The sequence below is a fragment of the Triticum urartu genome, chromosome 1, assembly GCF_003073215.2.
Source record: "Triticum urartu cultivar G1812 chromosome 1, Tu2.1, whole genome shotgun sequence".
In the NCBI taxonomy this organism is placed as follows: domain Eukaryota; kingdom Viridiplantae; phylum Streptophyta; class Magnoliopsida; order Poales; family Poaceae; genus Triticum; species Triticum urartu.
The window spans coordinates 432,881,989-432,899,699 of NC_053022.1; positions in this window are offsets into that span (position 1 = coordinate 432,881,989).

Genomic DNA, 17,711 nt, shown 5'->3' on the forward strand with positions numbered 1-17,711 from the left:
CAACCCGAACTGCCGCTGCTTCCCCCCTCGGGAGGATTATCAGGAGCCTGCGGAGGCTGTCCTGTTTGGAAAAGGCCCAGAGCCTGTGAAGCAAGGCGAGTGCCTGTGAAGCTATCGCGTTTGGAAAAGGCCCAGAGCCTGTGAAGCAAGGCGAGTGCCTATGAAGCTATCGTGTTTGAAAAAGGCCCAGAGCCTGTGAAGCAAGGCGAGTGCCTGTGAAGCTATCGCGTTTGGAAAAGGCCCAGAGCCTGTGAAGCAAGGCGAGTGCCTGTGAAGCTATCGCGTTTGGAAAAGGCCCAGAGCCTGTGAAGCAAGGCGAGTGCCTGTGAAGCTATCACGTTTGGAAAAGGCCCAGAGCCTATGAAGCAAGGCGAGTGCCTGTGAAGCTATCGCGTTTGGAAAAGGCCCAGAGCCTGTGAAGCAAGGCGAGTGCCTCTGAAGGTATCGCGTTTGGAGAAGGCCCAGAGTCTGTGAAGCAAGGCGAGTGCCTGTGAAGCTATCGCGTTTGGAAAAGGCCCAGAGCCTGTGAAGAAGGCCAACGCCTGTGAAGCTTTCCGCCGGCGACACTCTCATATCCTACGGATTCAGCTAAAGAACACCCAAGATGTCACGCCCTTCCACAGGCTGCTTCGGGGCTTGCGCGAAACAAAGGTAAACCAGCCAACCGCCAGGCGCGGGTGCTCGTGCAATATGACAATTGCCAATATGATGAACACAGGTTTTGCATGAGGGGCTTCCCCTCCCAAAATGCTCTCACGGCCATCAGGTCAAAAACATGAGTTCTACTCATGCAGGGTAAAATAGACAGGAGCGATGCACACTCAGTCGGACCAATCCCCCAATGCGTCCTCGGGAGCACCCCCCGAGCCGTCGCTGGCATCACCGGACTCGCCATCATCGGCTGCGTCGCCACCAACGGCGCCAGGGCTGTTCACCACACAGCCCTCGTCAGGTGCCATGATCACGTCGTCATCATCTAAAGCGAAGGCCCTGACAAGGGCGTCCACGTTGTCTCCCACCCAGTTCGCCAGGTTTCCTCGGACGGCCCGGGGAACTGGGATGATGACGGCGTCAAAATCGAAGTGGGGATCCATATGCAGGAGATGGCTGAAGACACAGGAAAAGGCGTGCTCGAGCAGGGTGCGGCTCCTCTCTTCCACCAACCTGTCAGCCCTGGCCGACCGCGCCTCCAGCTGCGTCACCACGGCGGTGAAGAACTGAAGGTTGCCCGCATAGTTGGCCGTGTGCGGCTCGCCAACAGCCGCCTCATAGATGTTGCCCAAGGCTGCACCAGCTCTCTCCCGGAGCGTGGCGAGCATGGGGGCGTGCACGTGCTCCAGGTCCTGCTGCTGGCGTATCTCGTACGTGTTCTGGCACGCGACGCCCTCAGCCTCCTCCACCCGCTGGCGAAGACGGAGCATCTCGACCTGGAAGGCGGCTAACTCCCCTTGCGCTACCTCAAGGGCGGCCCAGGAGGCGTCGGCTAGCCGTGTCGCCTCCTCCAGCTTGACCCTCAAGGCTGCGGTCCTTCCTTCAGCTTTGACCCGGATCAACTCCAGCCTCCCCTCGAACTCGCGCTCGAGGTCTTGGCGTGCCATCGCCGCCCGACGTCCGACTTCTTCCAGGACACGAGCTTCTCGTGCGGCAACCTTGTCTTCTGGCTGCGTCACCAAGCGCTCCCTCGTCTCCAGCCGCTCGTACTCGCGGGTGCGTTCGACAGCTTCCAGAGTCAACGCTTCTTCACGCTTCAGGAGCTCAGATGGGTCACCGAAGGCCACCCGCATCGACACAAGGGCCGACTCGCGCAGCTCCGCTTGCTCCTTTATTGAGCGGCACCAGGCCAGAAGTTCCCGAGCCCGCTCCTCCGCCGCCTCTCGCCGCCGGTCAGCTCTCCGAGCCTCCTCGGCAGCCTGCGATCGGGCCACCAGGGCGGCCTCTAGCAACGCCTTCGCCTCTTCATCGTCAAGATCACACTGACGGCACGCGAGGACAACGGCGGCCTCCAACTCGCGCCTCCCTGCAGCCAGGCGCAGGCCCTCGACCTCCAGCCGTGAGTCTTCGTCATCAAGTTCCTCCCCAAGCAGGTTCACCGCGTCAGTCGCCCTTCGAAGGAACCCTTGGCGGCGAGCGCGGCGCTCCCGGGCGCGCTCGAGCACATCTTCCAGGCCATCATCTGCCCCAAGCAAGCGCCGTGAGCCGCGAATCATCACTTCCCCTCCGGGCAGGGGGGCTGGGGGCTGCCACCCTCGCGACGGCCGGGCGCGCCGCACCAGAAGCCCAGCCTGGAGCCAGGCCTTCTCCAGATGAAGGGCGCAGGAGGCGCCTCAACCAGTCGCAATCCGCGACCAGACGAGAAGCCCACGGCAGGCTGGCTATGCCCCGAAAGGGCCCGCAAAGGAAAATCGGGGGGACTGAAGGGCCGTGGTGCACCTCGGGATGGTCCACCCCTTCAGTCACCCTCACCACAAGGGCAGAGCTGTCCGGAGCACTTGAAGACGGTAGAGGAGGCGAAGCCAAAGGAGGCGGCACCCCGGCTACTTCCGCGGGCTTGGCCGGAAGGGGCCTGCGGAGCAAGAATCAGTGAAAGCAACAAGAGGATCAGGAACCAGAAAGGGAGAAGACTCACTCAACAGTGGCGAAGTACTTCCTACGCTTCAGCACACGACAAGGGAAGTCGTCACCCAGGGCCTTCCTTTTCCTCTGGAGGGCCTCAAAATCCACGCAGAAGCGGCCCAAGAGAAGAGCGCAAGGATCAACCTCCAACGAAGATGGAGCATCGGAGCGATCCACGTCAGGGGCGCTTGCCTGGCGCGTGCCGCCCATCACCTCGCCAGAAGGCGCGGTTGAGGCCTCCGGAGCCTCAGCCCCAGACGCTGGGGGCGGCTGCATGCCACCCTCAGCTTCAGCGGCACCGACCCCAGGAGCTGTCCCCTCGAGAGCGTCACGCGGCGCTGTCACCTCATCGGGAGCCCCCTCGGCCTCCGGCACCTCCTGCCTCCCTGCTCCACCACTTGAGGAGGGGACGCCTTGGCTGATTGGAAGGGCAGTCACCACCACTGGATTCTCACGAGGTCCCTGGAGGCCGGAGGGGCGCAGCCCCCACACATCGAAGACGGGCATCTGCTTCACGAAGTCGACCCTGCTCTGGCAGAGATACAGCAAGGCCCCCCCCTGCCGGACGCTGCCAGGGTTGGGGTCCCTGGCCAAGGCCAAGAGCACCGACTTCAGCACCTCAGGAGCCAGGTCCTCTTCTTGGAGCCTCAAGTTATCCTCGCACCCACGGAAGGCCCACATCCGGCGAGAGTGGCGTTGAAGAGGAGCAACACAGCATAGCAGAAACTCCTTCACCACCTTGGGCGCTGTCATGCCGAGCTTCCTCAGGAGCGCGAAGCGGCTCCAGACGAAGACGAGCCGGGGGCTCGCGAGCGTCTCCTGGCCCCAACCAGAATTGGGGACGGCAGGCGAGGTCGGCTCCGACAACAGGGGGCTGGGCACCCCTACGTCCACATACAGCCACCGCTCGCGAAACCCAGCCACGGGCAGGGGAAGCTTGAAGTCAATCCCAGAGGCTACAGTCTCAGGCTCGGCAGCGAAGCTCACGCACGCCCAGCGTTGGGTAGGGTCAACGAGATGCAGCGAGAAGAAGTGACGCAGCAAGGCAACCGAAGGAGGGATGCCCACCATGGCTTCGCAAACGAAGGCGAAGACCGAAAGAAGGGTAATGGACTCAGGACTTAGGTGCATGATGCGGATCTGATAATGGGAGAGCACGGCATTGAAGAAGTCGGAGAAGGGGGGAACCAGACCCGCCCACAGGGCGTCTTCAAAACATGGGACCTCGGTGACTATCCTGTTGATGGAGAAGTGGGGCGCGGGCCAGGCCGTCGTCCTCCCGCACTTGTTGAAGATGGAGACCAGAGCCAATCTGACCTTGCCCAGACACTCTTGATCGAGTATGGCCAACTAGCCGACGGCGGGGGCCACCGATGGCAGCACACAAGGCGGAGGCGCGGATTTCTTCCCACTCTCCTTCTTCGTCGGAGCCATGGCGATAGGAAGGAGGGGGAAGATTCGAGATTGGATTGGAAGCAGGAGCTGGCATTCGAAGGAAGGAAGGACAGGGGACGCTCGAGCAACAGAAAGGGGAGCGGCTGTGTACAACTGCGAGTCCGCCTAGCAGGGCGCAGAATAAGGGGGCGTGGGGGAACAGTGCCGCCCACGCCCAGTCAACCGCCACGCGGCTCCCAAGGCCGCAGGCTGTTAGGGCCCGCGGCGCTTCGCCCTCGCCCTTTCGCCTCTCAACACGGCCAAGTCCGGGCGCGCCTCGGGCCCGGGGGCTGCTGTCGGCGTTCTGGGAATGGGGGTCCCAGACTTGCCTGCCTGCGGCCTGCGACGTGGCTCACAGGGGGCCCAGTACGGCCCATCTTCATCGACACAAGACTCAAGACCCTCGCGAGGGGCTGAGCCTCGCGGGGCGGACAACACGGACCTTCCTCGGGCGCGGCCTCGTCAGGCTGGCTCGCGAGGAGGCGGAGAGATCAAGGCAGGGTACCTCGCGAGGTGCCATGACGCGAGCCATGACGACACGGGGCGCCAGGCAGGCCAGCCTGCGCAGCGTCCTCCTTTCCTCTTTGGTGCAAAGGGGCCAAGCACAGCCGCGGAGTACCGAGGCATCAGGCAAAGGTTGCCATTTCGGTGCAACGAGACCAAGACCAGGAGGACTACAAGACGGAGGTCACAGTGGAGCCCAAGACGGCGTCATCACCAGAGCTTTGCACAGGTGAAGACTGCTTTTGTCAGGATAGAAGATACTTGTTGTCCCCTTTCAAATTAGCCCGCCATTGTTGGCTCCCTTCCTGCTCAATATTTGGGAAGAGGACCAGGGCCTCTATAAATAGGACCAGCCATCCACATAGCAAGGGATCGGTTCGATCGGTTGACTAGAGAGGCAGAGAAAGAGAGAAGGGTGGGTGAACTTCTCCAACAGTTCATCGCCCCAGTCAAGAACAGACCCTCGCGAGGCTGTTCTTCCTTGTATTGTTCATCATCATCAGCCGAAGAGGCAATCCACCCACCACAAACTAGAGTAGGGTATTACACCACCATGGTGTCCCGAACTAGTATAAACCTTGTGTCTCTTGCGCAGTTCTTTCAGTAGTTTAGATCTTTGAGAGACGGTGAGGTAGAGGGCGTAATCTCCGCGCGCACCCCAGTGTTCAAACCTTAAGGGTCTGCCGGAACCCGAAATCCGACATGCTCCCGTACTTGTACCTCCAGATTTTTCTAAGGACTTTGTTATCTATTGCGACGCCTCGCGACAAGGACTAGGTTGCATACTCATGCAAGATCGTCATGTGATTGCCTACGCTTCTCGACAGTTGCATCCACATGAGGATAACTATCCCACACATGATCTAGAGCTTGCAGCTGTAGTCCATGCACTCAAAACCTGGCGACATTACCTCCTTGGTAATCGTTGTGAAATCTACACCGATCACCAAAGTCTGAAATACATCTTCACCCAACCGGATTTGAATCTCAGGCAAAGACGTTGGGTCGAGTTGATCACGGATTATGACTGAGGAATAACTTACACCCCGGGCAAAGCCAATGTCCTGGCTGATGCACTAAGTCGTAAATCTTATTGTAACAATCTGATGTTACAACAAAGTCAACCACTTCTCCACGAGGAATTTCGTAAGCTTAACCTCCACATTGTTCCTCGAGGATTCTTTTCCACCCTGGTGGCAAAACCTAACCTTACGGATCAAATCATAGCTGCCCAGAAGCGCGATAAGGGCATATCCCGGATTAAGGAAAACATCGCTAGCGGAGTTGCTAAATGTTTTTCCATGGACGAGCGAGGTGTGGTATTCTTCGAGAACCGCTTAGTGGTTCCCAAGAAACAACATCTACGGCAATTGATCCTTAAGGAACCTCATGAATCCCCTCTCACCATTCATCCCGGTAGTACTAAAATGTATCAAGACCTACGCCAGAGGTTTTGGTGGACTAGGATGAAGAGAGAAATCGCTCAATACATTGCTAATTGCGACGTCTATCGTCGTGTTAAAGAAGAGCATCAACGGCCTGCTGGCACCCTTCAACCTTTGGCAATTCCTGAATGGCAATGGGATAAAATCGCTATGGATTTCATTACCGGGTTTCCCAGGACCAAGAGAGGGAATAACGCTATCTTCGTCGTTGTCGATCGTCTTTCCAAAGTAGCCCAATTTCTACCTGTTCGTGAGAGTATAACCGCTAGCCAGCTAGCTGACTTGTACATCTCCCGAATAGTGTCTCTTCATGGTGTTCCATTGGAGATTAACTTAGACCGTGGAAGTCTATTCACCTCTCGATTTTGGGAGAGTTTCCAAAATGCTATGGGGACTCGTCTCTCCTTTAGCACCGCCTTCCATCCACAATCAAATTGAGTCAATCAAATTCTGGAGGATATGCTTCGGGCTTCTGTCATCGCTTTTGGTATGAACTGGGAGAAGTGCCTTCCATTCGCCGAGTTCGCTTATAACAATAGTTATCAAGTTAGCTTGGGCAAAGCTCCTTTCGAAGGCCTCTATGGACGAAAATGTCGAACGCCTCTTAACTGGTCGAAAACCGGGGAAAGACAACTCTTTGGCCTGGATATGATCCAGGAAGCAGAAGAGCAGGTTTGCGTTATTCGTGAGAAATTGAAAACGGCCCAATCTCGCCAAAAGAGCCAATATGACCGCAAACATAAGCCTATGACTGATGAAGTTGGCGAGAAGGCTTATCTTCGGGTTACACCTTTAAAGGGAACCCATCGATTCGGTATCAAAGGCAAGTTGGCTCCTCGTTACATTGGACCCTTTCGCATTCTTGCCAAACGAGGGGAAGTTGCCTACCAGTTGGAACTACCTCCGCATCTTTCCAGAGTTCATGATGTCTTCCACGTTTCTCAACTCAGGCGTTGCTTCTCGGATCCTATCCGTGGAGTGGACCATGAAGCACTTGATCTCCAAGATAATCTCACATATCGAGAATATCCCGTTCATATCCTTGATCAAGCCGAGCGTACCACTCGATGCCAGAATATCAAATTTCTCAAGGTTCAATGGTCACACCATTCCGAGCAAGAAGCTACTTGGGAAAGGGAGGACTGTCTTCGACTTGAGTACCCCACCTTCTTCCCGACGGATCCTAAATCTCGGGACGAGATTCTTTTGAGTGGGGGTGAGTTGTCACATCCTAGCTAGTCCATGCATTAGAGTGTTGCATCATGTCTACTTTCATTAGAAACTTGAATTGGGGAAGACAGAACCGCCAGAAACCCCCCTGGAATCAACTAAGGTTTACTAAAAATATTTTCAATGAACCTGAAATGCCCTTCTAAAAAGTTCACCCTCTTTGTCTTGGGTTGAAACCTTTGGCAAAATTGGTGCACAATTTTCTAGGTCAACAGAAGGTCATTGAATTAAATCATATGTAATTTGCATTTCGGCATTTAAATGCTAGTAAATATTTTAAATGCTCAAATAATTCTGGAAATAAGTGTAGGTTGTTGGAAATATTCTAAACAAAGCCTATGATTAATTCCAGGATTTTTGTATGTGCCTGACTATTTTTAATAAAGCCACAAACCTACAGAAAATTAGAAAACAGAAATTAAAAGAAAGGCAGAGGCTTACCTGGCACCCACCTGGCAAGCCCACCTGCCGGCCCAGCCCAGCCACCGCTCCAGCAAGTTGCTTGGCTCGGCTAGGCAGGCAGCCAGGTGCTCGACGCCAGCACCAGCGCGTGCCACGCAGCTGGCCACCGCCCTGCTTCCTCCCCTCGCCGCTCTGCTGGCCTGGGAGACCTCCACGTCGCGCCCCGACCCCCTGGACACGTCCATTCTCCCCCTGCCGCTCTCCCTCGCTCCCCTCCGCCATGGCCGATGCAGCCATCGCCGTTCCGCCACCGTAGCCGTGCCCACCGTTGTAAATGCGCCGCTCCACCGTGTCCTGAAGCTCCGCCACTCCCTCCTCGACCGTCCCACCGAGCCACGCCCTGCCGGAGGCCCCTGAGCGTCTTCACCGAGCTCGGCTTCAACCTCCTGCCGGCCAGATCGCCTCCGCCGCCCCGCTTGCTCCGGCTCGTCCCCGACCTCGCCGTCAACCCCGTCACAACCACTGTGTCTCCGGCCACCTCCCTATCCTCTCCGCTCTCCTTCTCGTGCACCACTGTGAGCACACAGAGTTCGCCCGCACGCGCCACCGCGGAGCTCGTCGCCGACGTGTCTCCGGCCAACCACTGGCCACACCACTTTGTCCACTAACTTCACCACATCCCCAGGAATCCGTAGCACCACTCCACGCACCTCGCCCTGCCCCGTAGCCTCGGGTTCGTCTTCACCCGACTCCGGCGACCGCCTAGCTCGTCGCCGGCGACGTTCCCGGCCACGCCGAGCTCAACCACCACCACCAAACGCCGCGGCATGCTCCCAGCTACCCGTAGATGGTCTCCGTCGTCCATTTGGTCGCCGGAACATGCTAACGCACTCTCACCGCCGCGTCTGGCCTCGCTGGCGGCTAAACGCCGGCGGGACTGGGTGGGCCCAAGTTGACCCCCCTGAGTCTGTGACAAGTGGGGCCCCCCTCTGCTAATTAACTAGATTAGTTTTAACTGAATTTAGTTAGTTTAATTAATTGCTGACACGCGGGACCCACTGGTCAGGTTGACCTGGACGTCCCCGTTGACCACTGACGTCACCCTGACACAATGCTGACGCATTAATCCAATTACTAGAATTATTCTTATATAGGAAATTCCAGAAATTGTTGCAAACTTCAAAATTCATAGAAATTAATCTGTAACTCCAAATGAAAAGATATATATATGAATTTTGATCAGAAAAATTCAATATATCCATTGGTAATGGTTTCATGCATGATAGGACAAGTTAACCTTGCTGTTTAAAAAAATTAAGATAATGCTCTAAAATGGCTATGTTAAATGAACTAACATTTGAATCTTTGATTCAAATGAGTTCATTCCCTTCTGTTTTAGCTTGCATTAGGCCAAGACACATTCATATTGCCATATCATAGCATGCATCATATTGTTGCATATCGTCAGGTGTTGATTATGTTCGGTATGTCTTTTGTGGTAGGTTCTGCCTCCGAGGATAACCCTGAATATCCGTCTGAAGGGCAGTACCCTACTACCACTACACCAGGCAAGCAGACCATTGATCATTCCGATACAAACCCATGTTCTCGCTTCTACTCTTGTTTACTGCATTGAGACAACACGATTCAAACTGCTGTGTGTTGCGGTAGTTGAACCCACTTCCTTTGCATGACCTGTCATTGCCACAGTAAGTAGATGAAACCCACTAGCATGTGTAGGAGTTGATTGAGCCATATTTGTGCTTCCTACCATGCTATGCTTGCTATGCTTAGAGTTGTGTTAGGTCTGGCTCATCAGGATGATGAACTAGAGTGAAAGGTTGTGTCGGTAATGAGAGTGAAGTGTTGAATACGATTTGGTAAAGGTATCGATGAGAGGCCATGTAGGAGTACATGGTGGGTTGTTTCATTGAGGCTGTCCTTAAGAACTGAGATCTGTGTGTGTGATTAAAGATTCAGCTACTACCACACATTAGGCCCGAAACCAATGGACCCTCTCGACTTATTAACCACTCTTGTCCTCTGTCCGGGAGTTGCAAGTAGTTTCTGGTGTTTGTAGCATGCTGGGGGCCGCACAGCGCTGACCATAGGGGTGGGCTGTGTTGCGGTAGGCACGTGGCCCGGTGTACCGATTCGCCCGTTTGGTGTCTCGGGAACCCCGCACACATCGTTCGGGGCCGTTAGTGGAAACCTCGGCCGGACTCCCTGCGGATGGAACCCAAATAGGCGATAAACCTGGACTAGGGACTCGTGTGTTTAGTCAGGTCATGGCCGACACCCTCGCTGGGCTTCCGCTTGAAGGTTGTCGAGTACACGTCGTGTAGCAGCGATAAGTGGTGAGAGCGTGTGTGAAGAAGTACACCCCTGTAGGGTATATAAACTATTCGAATAGCCGCGTCCACGGTAAAGGACTACTTGGTCACGTATGCAGTTCATAGATAAGTAAATGGATACTACTAAAAATCTAGTTGTTTATCCTTGGCAGCCTCTCATATGGGGAAATGTAGTCTAGTGCTTCCTGAGCGATAGTAGTCCGCTACAGCCCGGTTCACCGGAGTCCTGCTAGCCCAGCACTACTGCTTTGGACACTTGACTGGCCGGCATGTGTTTCACCTCGATCCTGTGTCTGTCCCTTCGGGGAAATGTCACGCGGTGACATCCGGAGTCCTGCCTAGCCTGCTACAGCCCGGTTCACCGGAGTCCTGTTAGCCCAGTGCTATAGCCCGGATTCATACGTTGATGACCGAAATGCTCGATGTGATTCATGTATGCCTGTCCCCATGGGTTAGTGCCGCTTTGGGTTCACGACTAGCCATGTCGGCCCGGGTTCTCTGCCATATGGATGCTAGCACACTATCATATACGTGAGCCAAAAGGCGCAAACGGTCCCGGGCCATGGTAAGGCGACACCCGTGGGATTACCGTGCGTGAGGCTGCAAAGTGATATGAGGTGTTACCGGCTGGATCGATGTGACTTGGAATCGGGGTCCTAACAAGGAATGCCGGCGCCACTTTTCAGCGTTGCATGCAGAAGTGCCTTCTCAAGCAACTCGGCAGAAACGCCCACGTTTACGTGGATGATGTGGTGGTGAAGACGGAAAAGCGTGGAACGCTGCTAGAAGACCTCAAGGAGACCTTTGAGAACCTGCGCCGATTCTAGATCAAGCTCAACCCGGAGAAATTCGTCTTCGGAGTACCAGCCGGCCAGCTTCTTGGTTTCCTGGTCTCTGAACACGACATAGAGTGCAACCCTATGAAGATCAAGGCCATTGAGAGGATGGAAGTGCCCAGCCGACTGCTGGACGTGCAGAAGTTTACCGGCTGTTTGGCATCCATCAGCCGATTCATTAGTCGGCTGGGTGAGAAGGCTCTCCCTTTATACCAACTCATGAAGAAGACCACTTTTTTTGAGTGGAACCATAAGGCGGACGAAGCCTTTCTCCAGTTAAAGAAGATGTTGACTGCTCCACCTGTTCTGGCGGCTTCGACTCCCAAGGAGCCCATGCTTCTATACGTCGCCGCCACCAGCCGGGTGGTCAGCACAGTTATTATGGTGGATCGCAAGGAGGAAGGCAAGGCACTACCAGTCCAGAGACAGCTGTATTACTTGAGCGAAGTACTGTCGACCTCCAAGCAAAACTACCCCCACTACCAGAAGATGTGCTACGACGTACATTTTGCCGCTAAGAAGTTGAAGCCTTACTTTCAAGAGCATCCAATCACCGTGGTTTGCACAGCCCCGCTGACCGAGATCATCGGAAGCTGGGATGCTTCTGGCCGAGTGGCCAAGTGGGCCATAGAGTTGGCCCCCTACACCATCTACTACCAGCCTCGCACCGCCATCAAGTCACAAGCATTGGCCGACTTCCTTGTCGACTGGGCCGAGACCCAGTACCTACCGCCAGCGCCCGACTCCACCCATTGGCGGATGCATTTCGACGGCTCCAAGATGCGCACCGGCTTGGGAGCTGGCATCGTCCTCACCTCTCCCAAAGGCGACAAGCTCAAATATGTGCTGCAGATCCATTTCGCCGCCTCCAACAATGTCGCCGAATATGAAGCACTCATTCACGGGCTCCGGCTTGCCAAAGAACTCAGCATTCGCCAGATCCTGTGCTATGGGGACTCCGACTTGGTCGTCCAGCAGTCGTCCGGTGACTGGGACGCCAAAGACGCAAATATGGTGAGCTACCGTTTCCTCGTGCAGCAACTCAGTGGATATTTTGAGGGGTGCGAGTTCCTCCACGTGCTAAGAAATGACAATGAGCAAGCTGATGCCTTGGCACAGATCGTCTCTACCCGTTAGGCAATACCGCATGGTGTCGCCCTTCAACGCCTCCTCAAGCCACCTGTCAAGCCGTCACCGGAATCAGACTCTATTTTTGTGCCGGCTCCTCCTAAAGCAATAGGATCCGACTCAAGAGCCCCAGCAGACGGCATGAGAACTCTGGCAGGCGGCTCCGGGTCCACCGTAGTCGAAGCCGGTCCGGGGACTTCAGAACCCAGCCCGGGGACTGCGGCGGTCGGCCCGGAGACTTCAGAACTCGGCCCGGGGACTTCATCAATCTAGCTAGCGGCTGCCGACTCCAACACGCTGCCTCCCGGCCCGGCCACCCTCGTCCAGGTCGCAGTTCTACTAGTCGAAGAAATCGCAGCACCCTCATGGGCCCAGCCCATCCTCAAGTTTCTGGTGAGCAAAGAGCTGCCAACTGGTGAGATCTTGGCTCGGCAAGTGCAACGCCGAGCAGCAACCTTCACCATAGTCAATAGAGAGCTTGTAAGGCGCAGTGTCACTGGCGTCTACCAGCGCTGCGTAGAGTCGGAGCAAGGCAAGCAATTCTCAAAGACATCCACCAAGGCGAGTGTGGCCACCATGCGGCTTCAAGAGCACTCGTCGCCAAGGCATTCCGCCATGGTTTCTTCTGGCTGACTGCTTTGGAAGACGCCAAAGTCTTGGTCCAAAAATGCAAAGGGTGCCAGAAGTTCCGCTCCAAGCCACATCAACCGGCTTCTGCACTCAAGACTATCCCCATTGCCTGGCCCTTTGCTGTATGGGGCCTGGACATGGTGGGACCCTTCAAGACGGCCCGAGGCGGCCTGACTCACTTACTTGTCGCAGTGGACAAGTTCACCAAGTGGATAGAAGCAAAGCCGATCAAGATGCTGAATGGTCCGACTGCCGTGACTTTCATCTCTGACATCACAATTCGGTACGGCATACCACACAGCATCATCACCGATAATGGCACAAACTTTGCCAACGGCGCCTTGGCTCATTTCTGCGCGACATAGGGCATCCGACTGGACTTAGCGTCCGTTGCCCATCTGCAGTCAAACGGTCTGGTGGAGCGAGCAAACGGCCTCATGTTGTCCGGCATCAAGCCTCGACTGGTCGAGCCTCTGGAGCGTTCGGCCGGCTGTTGGCTCGACGAGTTGCCGGCCGTCCTCTGGAGTCTGCGCACAACTCCAAACAAGTCAACCAGCTTCACGCCTTTCTTCCTCGTCTACGGTGCCGAAGCCGTCATCCCAACAAACATAGAGTTTGACTCCCCACGAGTCACCATGTACACCGAGGCGGAAGCAGAAGAAGCACGCCAAGACGGCGTCGATCTGCTGGAAGAGGGCCGTCTGTTAGCACTCAGCCGGTCCAGCATCTACCAGCAGAGCCTGCGCCGATACTACAACTGCAAGGTCAACCCGAGATCTTTCCAAGAAGGAGACCTTGTGCTCCGACTGATCGGGCGAACAGCCGGCCAGCACAAGCTCTCAGCCCCTTGGGAAGGCCCGTTTATCATCAGCAAATTATTAGGCAACAACTCCTACTACCTAATCGACGCTCAGAAGCCCCGAGCTCGCAAGAGGGACGACTCCGGCAAAGAGACGGAGCGGCCATGGAATGCCAATCTCCTCCGAAGATTTTACAGTTAACGCAGTATGTATCACGCTGCCTTTTGTATTAACGTACGAAGACTTCGGGCCCCCCGAGAAGAGCTCGGGGACTGCCCCCTTTTTATCTATATGACCAGGATTATGCCTACGAATATGTTATTCTTCGTTATGCCGCTTGGCACCGGGTTCGACTAGTCGGCCCGGGGACTTGCCGCCTTGCACTATGAAATGCTTCCTGCAGTCGGACAAGTAGTGTGTGGCACCTAAGTCGTCTCCTGTCAGAAGCCGCAGCTCGCAGAGCGACTGTTTGGTGGGCAGGAGTAACGTAGAATGGGCGTCCACATGAAAAATGACTAAGGACTCAAGGCATAAACATAGTTAAGGCCGGCTTCCAGCTTTTTTGCAAACCAACTCCCGAGTAGCCAGCTCGCCATCTTCTACTCGACTTGCTAAAAGAACTCTACAAACGGCTAAGTACTTGCCTTCCCAAGTAGCTAAACACTTGACCTAGCAGCAGTCCGTGGAGCGGCTGTCCAGCTGGAAGACGGCAACCAAGGGAAGGCAGCAAAGGAAAGAGCCAAAAGAGCACTAAGCAAAAGAGATAGACTTCAAAAACATATTAACATAGCAAAGGCCATTGGCCAAATCTTTAGATAGAAGTTCAAAATACAACCCGCGGGTGGAATTGTGCAAATTAACAAGTTCTTCGAGACTATTAAGCAGCTAGAAACAAAGATAAACGACAGCCTAGGAGGCGGCAGACGGGTTCGGAGGGTTGGAGTAGTCGGCGGTACCAGTTTTGGAGCGGCCGGCTGGGCGGTCTCAGCTTGATCCCCTCCGGTAGTAACCGGCTCGGTCGAGCGCGGCTCGTTGCTGGAGGCGCGGTCGAGTTGAGGCTGGCCGTCTGCTCCACCTTCTGGCGCCTCCTCTTCGCCCCTCCTCCGCCTCGCCTTCGTCCTCGCCACTCGAGTCGATCACCTTCGCCGAGTCCTCGCCGTCATCTGGATTCATCCTGAACCACTCCGGCGGCGCCTCTTCACCGTTTTCAGCCCGCTCTAGGACAAAGATGCTAGTATCAGTGTACTCAGCAATTGACGCCGCACGCTGTACAAGGGCGCTTTCCACGGCTGCCAATTCCGTGTGGGCCTCTAGCCGGAATGTGGCCAGCCGATCCAGGTCCAGCCCAGGATACCACACCTTCACGAACTCCAAGGCCCGGCATGCTCCGGCCCGGGCTGAGGAGCCCTTCCTAGCCTCGAGTCGGCCAGCCATGACCTCCTGCCAGTCGGCAGTCCGACTGGGAGTGCGCGGAGCCTGCATATCTGGCCACAAGGCGGCGATCGCCTGGGCGCCGACATGCTGAAGCCGGCGCAGCAGTCGGTGAGCCGGCCGAAGGTGAGCCTCGATGCTCAGAATCTTCTCGTCGAGGGTTCGGGGGGCATCGACGGCAATCACCGCCCCATCTGCCCTCCGCCCTTCACGATCAGCCTCGATGGCTTGGTTGGCAGCCTGCGAGTGGCCGGGCAAGAAGTCTGCCAAGACAGAAGAATGAGGAAAGAAGTCAAAAACCAGAAGTCGGCTTGACCAACAGCCGGTGTCGGTGTCAAAACCGGTGGATCTCGGGTAGGGGGTCCCGAACTGTGCGTCTAGGCGGATGGTAACAAGAAACAAGGGACACGAAGTTTTACCCAGGTTCGGGCCCTCTTGATGGAGGTAAAACCCTACGTCCTGCTTGATTAATATTGATGATATGGGTAGTACAAGAGTAGATCTACCACGAGATCAAAGGGGCTAAACCCTAGAAGCTGGCCTATGGTATGATTGTTGTATATTGTGTTGTCCTACGGACTAAAACCCTCCGGTTTATATAGACACCGGAGAGGGTTAGGGTTACACAAACTTGGTTACAATGGTAGGAGATCTAAATATCCGCATCGCCAAGCTTGCCTTCCACGCCAAGGAAAGTCCCATCCGGACACGGGACGAAGTCTTCAATCTTGTATCTTCATAGTCCAGGAATCCAGCTGAAGGTATAGTCCGGCCATCCGGACACCCCCTAATCCAAGACTCCCTCAGTAGCCCCTGAACCAAGCTTCAATGACGACGAGTCCGGCGCGCAGATTGTCTTCGGCATTGCAAGGCGGGTTCCTCCTCCAAGTACTTCATAAAAGATTGTAAACACTAAGGATAGTGTCCGGCTCTGCAAAATAAGTTTCCACATATTGCCATAGATAGAATAACATTAACACAAATCTAATCTGCTGACGTATTCCGTAGCGTGACATCACACTACGGCCAAGCCTTTATTCGAATCGTTTTTACTTCCCCACCTCAGCGCATTTTGCGAGGCGGCTTCCTTGGCACGTCTTGTCAAAGCAGAGATCATGTCCCTCATTTACGGGATTCTCATCAATACGGATGTGGGTAACCCAACCGTGCCATTTATCACGGCGCTTGGGAGATAAGCGAGTTTTACCAGGCTGGTGGGGACGCATAGTCGCATCCGCCCATATAAGGGGATAAGGATCCACCTTTTTACCTACGCCTTCTTCCTCCTTTGCCTATCCATCTTCTGCGCACTCGAGCTCCAGCGCCCAAGTCCGCACTTCCCACCTCAACCTTCTCCAGCCATGTTCGGAGCGGGAGGCAAGTGGATGGTCTCCTCCGTCACGGAGGGCCATATCAAAAAGCTAAGGAAGGCCGGATACCTGTCTAACAACATCGCGCACCGGCTTCCCGAAAAGGGGCAGCTCCTCCCCACCCCAGGGCCCCATGAGAGGGTCGTATTCCTTCCCCACCTCCTCCGCGGACTGGGTTTTCCTCTCCACCCATTCGTCCGGGGGCTCATGTTCTACTATGGCCTGGATTTCCATGATCTGGCCCCGAACTTCGTCCTCAACATATCGGCGTTTATCGTCGTGTGCGAGGCCTTCCTCCGCATCCACCCCCATTTCGGCCTTTGGCTCAAGACCTTCAACGTCAAGCCGAAGGTGGTGCGCGGCAACCAGGCGGAGTGCGGAGGCGCCATGCCGGGCAAGATAGCCAACGTCCTATGGCTCGAGGGCTCCTTTGTGGAGACCCTGAAGGGGTGGCAATCGGGGTGGTTCTACATCACCGAGCCGCGCGACCTTGATTGGGTCGCAGCCCCCGAGTTCCGGTCCGGACCCCCTATGCGGCTCACGTCCTGGAAAGAGACGGGCCTGTCATGGGGCAACAAGGGAGAGGTGACTGGACTGCAAACATTGCATGCAATGCCTAGTGACCAAGCAGCTCAAGCTTGTCAATGTAGTCCAGGTTATGCTCGTCCGCCGGATCCTCCCGTGTCAACAACGGGCCTTCAATCTGTGGGAGTTCGACCCGACGCAGCACCGAACTTTGAATAGGCTCTTCGACACGACGTACGAAGATGCCTGGAAGGTGCTATTCAAGGGCGCCGAGGCTCCTGCATCCGCATCCGAGGATCACGGATTCAACACGCAGCGTCCAGCTAGTGCGATGAGTTATCTTTACCTTTTACAGGACATATGTTTCTCATAGTTTGATTCTATGCGGGATCTAAACTCCCTTACCTTTGACAGAAGTAGCAGGCGAAGTCCGGACAGATCGACTGTCCGGCTCCTTTGCCCGAAGACCCAGCCGATGCTCGTTTATCGAAGCTGCTGGTTCCGGCACCTTATGTGGTGCCGGAGAAGAAGGCCAAGAAGAAGGCCATGGGGACTCGAAAGAGTTCCCGGCGTATGGTGGTGTCGGACTCAGCGTCCAACGACTCCGAGACGCCCTCCTCCCTTGAAGACGAGGAGGAGGAAGAAGAAACCTCTCCCCCTCCAGCGGGGGGAGGAAAGAAGAGGAAGGCCGCCCCAACAGGGGAGGCCGAATGGTCCAAGAAGGGGAAGACCCTCCCTCCGGACTACTCCACCGATGACGACGAGGGCGAAGAGGAGTGGCCGCACGGGGCCAAGAGCCCGGCGGAATCGTAAGTATTCAGATACCAGAGTAACTCATAGCATTCCTTTGTTGCACAACTTTTCCTTATGTCGAATATAATTATGCAGCCCGCCCAAGGCCGGGCTCGACGAGTCGTCGAGAGGCTCCCTGGATTCATCGGACGTGAATTTAGTTCCGCCCGCTGCCTCCCCCCGCACTGCGGACGACGCCGAAGTGGCGTCGTGACAA